We start from the raw sequence: 8369 nt of genomic DNA on the forward strand, positions 1-8369 counted from the left end.
TATGGGAGGCATTGTAGACTTCTCAGGGAGAACTGTTTTTGGGGCAGGAGCTGACATGTTGAAAGGAAATTTTGATACCAAAATTTATTTAACCCACACAAAGCACTTCTGAAACATCTGTACATTTCCTTTAGTGTTTTATACCTTTTTTTTGGATATTTTCTCTAAGTTCCACCTCACAATGGAGAATCCTGCAAATCTCAGGTGAGGCATGCAGTTTTGGGAAGGTTTCATCATCCCTAATTTGCACCTCTAAAAGTGAGATGCCCAGGTCCAAGTCAGTCAGCCCAGGCTTGTTTTGTGGTCAAGGCAGAGGAGAGTCAGCCCGAGGGGGAGATTCATCTCCTAAAACAGACACCCAGGGTTGGCCATGCAAATCACTTGCTGGACATGTCCCGCTCTCTCCTTGGCTGCAAAGATTTGTCAGGCTGTTAATCTTTTCAAAGTCAGGTGGAATGACCAGTGTCTTCATTTTTTCAGTCAGACTGAGAGAAGAAATCACCTTTTTCTGAAAGCCATTCCACCCTGAAGTGTTGAAGGAACAGTAATCTCTTGCAGATCTGTTTCACATTTATGTCCATGGATTTATGATCAGCTGGGCTGGATCAGGTTGTGCTGGCCCCATCTCCTGCCTCTGACACAGCCCAAGTGTAACTGATTGTTTTGTCTTCTTTTATGGAAAAAGAGAAAGTTGATAGACTGCTAGTTTGACCAGTGTCATTGGAGAGGTGTCCCTATCACCCTCCAATCCACTGTCACTTTTGGAAAACTATAAATGTTAGAATCAGAGAATAAACTTTCTCTTTCTTCCTTCACCTAGAGAACCGTAGTGTGCTTGCATTCTTGCGTGTCCGATAGTGACAGTGACACTTCCACTCAACTCCCAGCAACCTCTCAGCTGGGATTTCCAATGGAATATTTGAGTCTTTCACATAAAAGCTCCTCACGTGTCTTTCTTTGCTGAGCACTGCCCAGTTGCTTCTTAAATTCAGATAAATTTAAATACCCACAGCTCCCCGTGGCTGAGATTTCTACCACCAAACCCCATGAGCAGAAAACCTCCTTTCTGTTGCTCTCACCCTAATTACAGTGGATGTCTCCTGGGTGTAATATGATGAGAAATGGGTATTGGATCCACATTCACCTCTCAGCACTATTGTGTCCCAAAGCCTGGCTGCCCCAAGGATTTCTTTGGTGCATTGTGCCAGCTTGCACCACGTAACCTGTGCTTACGGAGCAGTTCCCACCTTCTTCATGCCAGCAAGCTCTGACCACCTGCTTGATGAGCTAGCAGAACATTCAGATTTTTATTGGCTTGTGCTAATTGTAAGCCACAAGGGAAAAAAAGTAATTTCCTTGACATTACAGGTTTGATAAATGATGATGAAAGGTGGACCTGGATTTTCTCTAGTTAACCAGTCATTGTGCTGTTAATAATCTGATGTTTTTCTGCATTTAGATGATTTGCAAGACATCTGCTTGATGTGTAGAGCTGTGTGACCTCCTTGGGTACAGCTGTTTTTACAGACAAATGGCTCAGGCAGACCACAGCAATGCTTGAGAGCTGGTTTTATTTATCAGCATCACTGTGGATGGAACACAGAGATAGCCCAAACCAGATCCCTGGGCCTGGAAGTTCTTTGGGACAGGGTCCACCACCCTGTGCTGTGTTTGGGCATCACCCAGCACACGAGGGATGGTCTTAGGATGGTGATGAGCCCAGAGGCACCACCACAAAAAAAGGATTATCATTGTGATCGAGGCTCTGATAACAACAATGGCACCTGGATCTCATTGTGCTCCCCAGCTATCAAAACATCCTGATTAAAGGGGAGGGAAACCAATCCATCCAAGTGCACAGCCAGTCCTTTGGTCACATTTTATTCCGTGTTTGGAGTGTCTGCTGCCTTTTAATGAGTAACCTTTCTCTTCCCCCAGCAGGAACAACATCTGCTGCTAAGGCAAGGTGTGCCCAGCAGCCCTGGGCAACAGCTGGGACCTGGGGAACTTATTCAGAGCTCTCGAGGACCACTCAATTATCATTCATTAACAAGCCTAAAGGTTAGCTCCTCGCCAGCCCTGCGTGTGCCAAACTCCTCCTGTGTGACTGTGGTGCTTGGAGGGTGGTGTTCCCACTCCATGGCTGGACCAGGAACAAATTTCCTTATTGATTTAGCTGTTCAATGCCAGCCAAAGTCCTTCCCTTCCCCATTCAGGATTGTTTACTCGTCCTGCCCTCCCCACTTCATCGAGACACCGCGTTGTCCCAAGGCACACTGAGGGAAGCACAGCAGAGAGAAATCCCCTGCAAAGTCCTGGCATGGCAATGTGGAAGGTAAAACCATCTGTAGGTGCCTGAAGGAGCTGTGTCTCAATAAATTCTGCACTCGCAGTGACAATTCTTGGTCAAAAAACTCCCCCATCTTCATCCTGATTAACCAAAGTCTCCCACGTGGTCCCTTCTGTGACCTTGGGTCTGAAAAATAACTAGGACCCAAGCTGCTTCTTTATTTTTGATAGAAATTAGAAAAAAATACATTTCTGGAATCTGGAAACACACCTGGAATCTGGGTGTGTTGCTTGTGAAGGAGCAGCTTGAGGAACAGAAATTCCAGGGGAAGCATTTGTCCTCTGGAGAGCAGCAGTTTGTTGAAACTGGAATTCCAGCGGGGTTGCTCAAGACCAGGCTGGAGTTATCAGTCCCTGGTGACTCAGGCAGGGCTTCAAGCCTTTGTCTGATAGGGAGGGGAGGCTTGGACCTGGATTTCCATATGCTGTCATGAAGGCCTTGACATTCCCAGGATGAAAGGCACTTCCTGCACAAAGCAGCTGCATTGATTAGGACAGAACAAACAGGTTCAAGGCTCTCCCCGGATTCCTGCATGAAGGAAATTCTCACTGTAGCAAAGCTGGCACTTCTTCACTGCCACCTCTCTTTCCCACACACAGGATTGAGAATTATCTCACATATTCCAGGGAAAAAAAAAAATTACAGAGCAAGTGGATTTCTGAGAGCTCAAGGACTTGGTGAGGTGTAGTCAACACAGCCTTGCTGTGCTCCTGTCTGACAAAAGAGGAGATGAAATTCAGGGTGTTGGGATGTTCCTGAACCAGGAGGAATGGCACAAGGATCCAAAGGGTCAGCTCCAGACCACAGATGTGTTTTAAATCACCATTAAAGTGATTTAACCTTGCTGCCCTTGCACAAAGCCAACTTGAGGAGGAACTGAGCTGACCTCACCCTAACACCACCACCGAGTTCATTAGTGAGCACTTCACCGGCTGACACTCCCAGGCAAATCCCAGACCCGATTGAAGCCCTGTGGAATGCAAACCTGGCTGTGTGCCTCCAAATGACTGCATGGTGGGGGGAAAAACCCTTCCACACCTGCAAATAAAAGACACCAGTAAGCAAATTCCAGAGCCAGGCTGGGTAGCAGTGAGATGGCAGAGCTTTCAGATTTTATTGGGTCACAGAGTGTTTCTTTATGGCCTGGTGAGCTGCTGGACAGGAGCTGCTTTCAGCTGGATTTCACAGCTTCAAAGGATGCTGGGTTGGACTGATTGCTCAAGCGGGATTCAACTTGCAGATGAAGGCATCATAATTTGGGTGGCAGGATGCAAAGTGCTGCCTGCTCGTGCTCAAAGGCTCTGGGCTCCTGCTGCAGCCAGTGGAGATGGGATTTTCCAGGTGCCTGACTGAACACAGGTGTCCAGAACCATCTGTGGTGTCTCAGTGTCATTCCTCTGGGTATCCCCCTGCCAATCCAGAAGGACACAGACCTCCCAGGGGGTCTGTATGTGCTAAATCCGTAAGACATCCAGATTTCCAAAGGGACACTGTGACCGTGTTCACAGGGGTCTGAGGATGAGGGAAGAGATGAGGATCTGACTCCATGTTTCAGAAGGCTGATTTATTATTTTATTACATATATTACATTAAAACTACACTAAAAGAATAGAAGAAAGGATTTCCTCAGAAGGTTAGCTAAGAATAGAATAGCAAAGAATGATAACACAGGTTTGTGGCTTGGGCTCTCTGTCTGAGCCAGCTGACTGTGATTGGCCATTAATTAGAAACAATCAACATGAGACCAATCACAGATGCACCTCTTGTATTCCACAGCAGCAGATAATCAATGCTTACATTTTGTTCCTGAGGCCTCTCAGCTTCTCAGCAGGCAAAATCCTAAGGAAAGGATTTTTCATAACAGATATCTGTGACAGGATACAGGCAGCACTCAGCCCTCGTGGTGAAATGAATCCCTCAACTCATTGTGAACAATAACAGGAACTTGACAGTCAGACCTCAAGTTCAGGCAAATTGGGCTCAGTCACTTGGCTAGAATGTCTAATGCCTGGTGACATATCCTGGGGGATCTGAGACATCTCCCTGGAGCTCCCAGACATGACACAGACCCGTGATTCTCCTGGAGCAGCACCCAGAGGACAGGCAGAGCCTGGAGGGCATCCCCGTGCCTGTTTGTGGTTCTGTGGGCTCCTTCACTGGGCTGGGTGAATCCATGAGCTGAACCCCACTCCCTGCAGTCCATGGAGCCTGTGGGGCAAGGCTGTGACTTCATGGAGGCTTTGGGGGTCTTGCTCAGGATGCCTTGTGAAGGCTGGCCTAGGACAGAGACCAGATGGAGCTAAAGTATTTATTAGTATAAGGTATTAAAGTATAAGGTATTTATTAGGAGGCCTCCATGGATGCACCTTGGGCAGCACCAGAGCCCAGCCAGGGCTGCACCCAAGATGAACCAAAATGGCCCCAAAATGCACGAGCGCTCCCGGGGTCTCTCCCTGGGATCAGTTCTGCTCCATTTGCATCTTGCAGTTCATTGTCCCATTCCAGCTTTAGCCCCTGCAGTCCCACCCTGCTTGTTTTTCTCTCTCCAGCCCACGGTGTTTGTGCTCTGGGGCTGAGATTTGGATCATTTGTCCTTGGTGCCCAGCTGGAGCAGGAATTGTTTTGTCTCCCTGCTCTGTGCACAGAGCTCACCATGCCCTGATGTGAAGCTCAGACCCACACACTAAAGCAGCACAGAATCTGAAAATATAAAAGCTCAAACCTGAAGCATCACTCACGTTGGGGGTGGTTGGTTTCCACCAGACTGGTGCAAAAGAACTCAGGTACAGAACAATCTGCACAGTTCCTATGGATCTGGCACATCTCAGGCTGGTTTCTGGTGCTGTTTGTGCATGGAAAGCAGTCAGGAGAGGACATGCAGTGCCACCAGAAGTGTGAACCTGGCCATGGTTTGCTGAGGAGTAGCTCAGTCAGTGCTGAGGGGAAAGACTGAGAAATTTGAGGCTGTTCAGCCTGGAGGGGAGGAGGTCACAGCACCTTCCAGGATCTGAAGCAGCTGCATGAAAGCTGGAGAGGAACTCTTCATCAGGAACTGTACTGACAGGAGAATGGGAAATGTCTTCATACTTGAGTGGGGGGGGGGGGATTGAAGTGAGATACAGAAGAAATTCTCTCCTGTGAGCGTGGTGAGGCCCTGGCACAGGTTCTCAGAGCAGCTGTGGCTGCCCCTGGATCCCTGGAAGTGCCCAAGGCCAGGCTGGACAGGGCTTGGAGCAACCTGGGATAGTGGAAGGTGTCCCTGCCCTGGCAGGGGGTTGGAATGAGATGAACTTCAAGGTCCCCTCCAACCCAAACCAGTCTAATTCTAATAATTGTAATAATTCTAATTCTAATTAGTTCTAATTCTAAATCTAATTCTATTTCCAATTCTAGTTCTATGATTTTTTTGCTGGTGACCAAGCTTCACCAAGTTCAGTGCACCATTTCTCAAAGGAACACGGAGCTCTCAACTCTTCTGGATGTCAGGTTCCTGGTACCCCTCTGCAGCACCTCAGACCTTAAATTATGCCTGGGGATGAGGTTTGACTCTTGGCTCTCGTGTCAAATATCTCCCACGCGGCTGTGGAGCAGTTTTGGGTGACTTTTGTGACCTGGGTTGTCTTGAGCAAAGGCCACTGCCATGGCTCAATGTGACCACAGTTTGTGCTGCCTTCCCATGGGGGAATAACTCAACAAAACCAAAAGGAAAACTTCAACAATTTCCCCAATAACGATGTCATGAGGCAGCAATAAGTTAACAAGACTGTTTTCATTCATTCCTAAAAGGGTCTGCAGGGGCAAATAAGCTGAGAGTAGCTGAGATGTCCACTCATGTCTTAAATTTTCCCTATTTAGGTTCAAAAAAAAAAAAGGAAAAAAAGACTCTTGCTCAAACCTGGCAAAGCAGGCAACACAAATAGGCTTATCTCAAGTGCTCTTTAATAAGAATGTCTATCATTTATTTCTGGAAAATATGCTGAGCCCGGAATGCTGAAAGCTTTCCATGGAGTTTGACCTGTGTTGTTCAAAGCCAGGCATGGGGGGTGTTTTGGGGAGGGGGATATTCTGTCCCAGTGTGCTGCCCACCTCCCTTCCCAGGGAAAAGCTGTCTTGCATTTATGCAATAAATGATAAATTATAAATGAACACATTTATAGAAGTGTTCATTTAGAGCCTCTGTAAGAAAACAGATTTCTCCAGAAGGTGATTTATTCCAGCTCAGGTCTGTGGTTTAAATAATTGGGATAAATCTCTGGATGTGCTTAAATCCCTCTGTCAGTTATAAAGAAGTCATCAAGCTGGGTTTTAGAGCAGGTTCAAGGCTCCCAACCTAGAGTAATAACAGAGGAAGGAAGGAGTGATTGGAACTGGCAAAACCAAGATGAAATTTCTTCTTCTTCCAGAGACATTGTGAAAACTCATCCCTTTGCCATGTTGGGTTTTTATTGCTCTGGAGGAAGAAGCTGGGTCCCTGTCCTGGTGATGCTCAGCTGAGAAATGGACTCATGACAGTTAAAATGGATTTGTTTTATTCATACTGGTGTTGTCCCCTCCTACAGAAGCTGTGCATGGGTTAAATGGTGACAGCACAGGCGACATCTCTTCTTCCAAAGCACACAACTCCTGTCCTACAAGAGGAAGGTATATTTATTTCTTACTTCTCATAATCTTATTCTCATAACCTCATTTCTCATTTCTTATAACCCAGCTGAATTTCAGCCTGTAATATGAAATTCCATCCAGTCAAAACTAGGGAACAGTGGGACAAAGCACAAACACAGGTTAAAATTAATGCACTTTTTTTTTTTAATTTTAATTATAAAGTTAACACATCTATCAAACTTAACTGGTAACAAAAAAACAGTTACAAGACATTGCTAATGTGCTGTCAGTAGAAAATGGGGTAAAAGCCAATGAGGTCACAAGCACAACAGCAGAGCAACAACACTGTCCCGATGAGTTATTTCTGCAAATATATACTCTTACTAATATATACATTTATTCATAAAATAAATAATCATAAAAAAATCATCAGACTTAACAAAATACTGAGAGGGAGAAAAAAAAAAAAAAACCAAGAAAAAAAGGTGACAACTCTACTTTGTACAATAGCTTTGGAATTCCAGGTTGTATCATACATGCAATCTGTACACGGGGGTGAGGGCAGGGGTCACAGACAGTGATGGAGCTTTGAAGGAGGCGATGTAATCAGGCAGACAGTCTGTGGGAAGGGAAAGCAACAGCAAAAAAAACCCACTCACAAGAAGATACTTGTCCCTGACTGCTGGACAAGCATGTTTTGTACCGTGGGGGAATCCCCTGGGGTGCTACAGGTTTGTGTTTTAGGTGTTCCACACTGCTGGTGGGCTTGTCAGAGAGTCCAAAGCTACAACAGGGCTTGTTCGGGCAGGTTTGGTCCTGGGAGGGACAGAAAGCGATGCCACAAGGGATTGATGGAGTGGGATCCCACTGGGAGGAGGTGGTGAAGGCTGAGCTGCCATCAGCTGGGGACAGGGACAACCAAGACTACAGCAGAGACTCAGGAGGATTTTATCTGTTTTTGGAGGTTTTGGGAGGCTGACCTCAAATCTCTTGTGCTTTCCAAGGGGCAGCAGCAGGTGGAACTGTTGGCAAGGAGCTCTGACACCATCCCTCAAAACCATGGGTGACACTCAGCTGCTTGCTCAGCCCCAGTCTGTAGCAGACCTGCCTTCAGGATTTTTGGTGGAGTGGAATGAATGGAGAGAAATAAATAAATACTAATAAATAATAAGAAGAAACTTGGAAAAGGAAGGGAAATGGGGAAAGCTTCTCCTCACGCTTTCCCCACTTCCATGCAGGGCTGTCCAAGACCTCCCTTGGCGTGCAGAACATGTGTAAGAAAAGGTCCGCAGAGACAGAGGAGGAGATCATGTGGAACAGACCCTTGTGGCTTCAGGAACTTTCTCCATCTGGGTTGTGTCCACCTAAGAGCAGGATTTTGACTGTGGATGATTTGGTGGGGCCTGTCCCTTTCCCT

This window comes from Geospiza fortis, unplaced genomic scaffold, assembly GCF_000277835.1.
Source record: "Geospiza fortis unplaced genomic scaffold, GeoFor_1.0 scaffold34, whole genome shotgun sequence".
NCBI lineage: Eukaryota > Metazoa > Chordata > Aves > Passeriformes > Thraupidae > Geospiza > Geospiza fortis.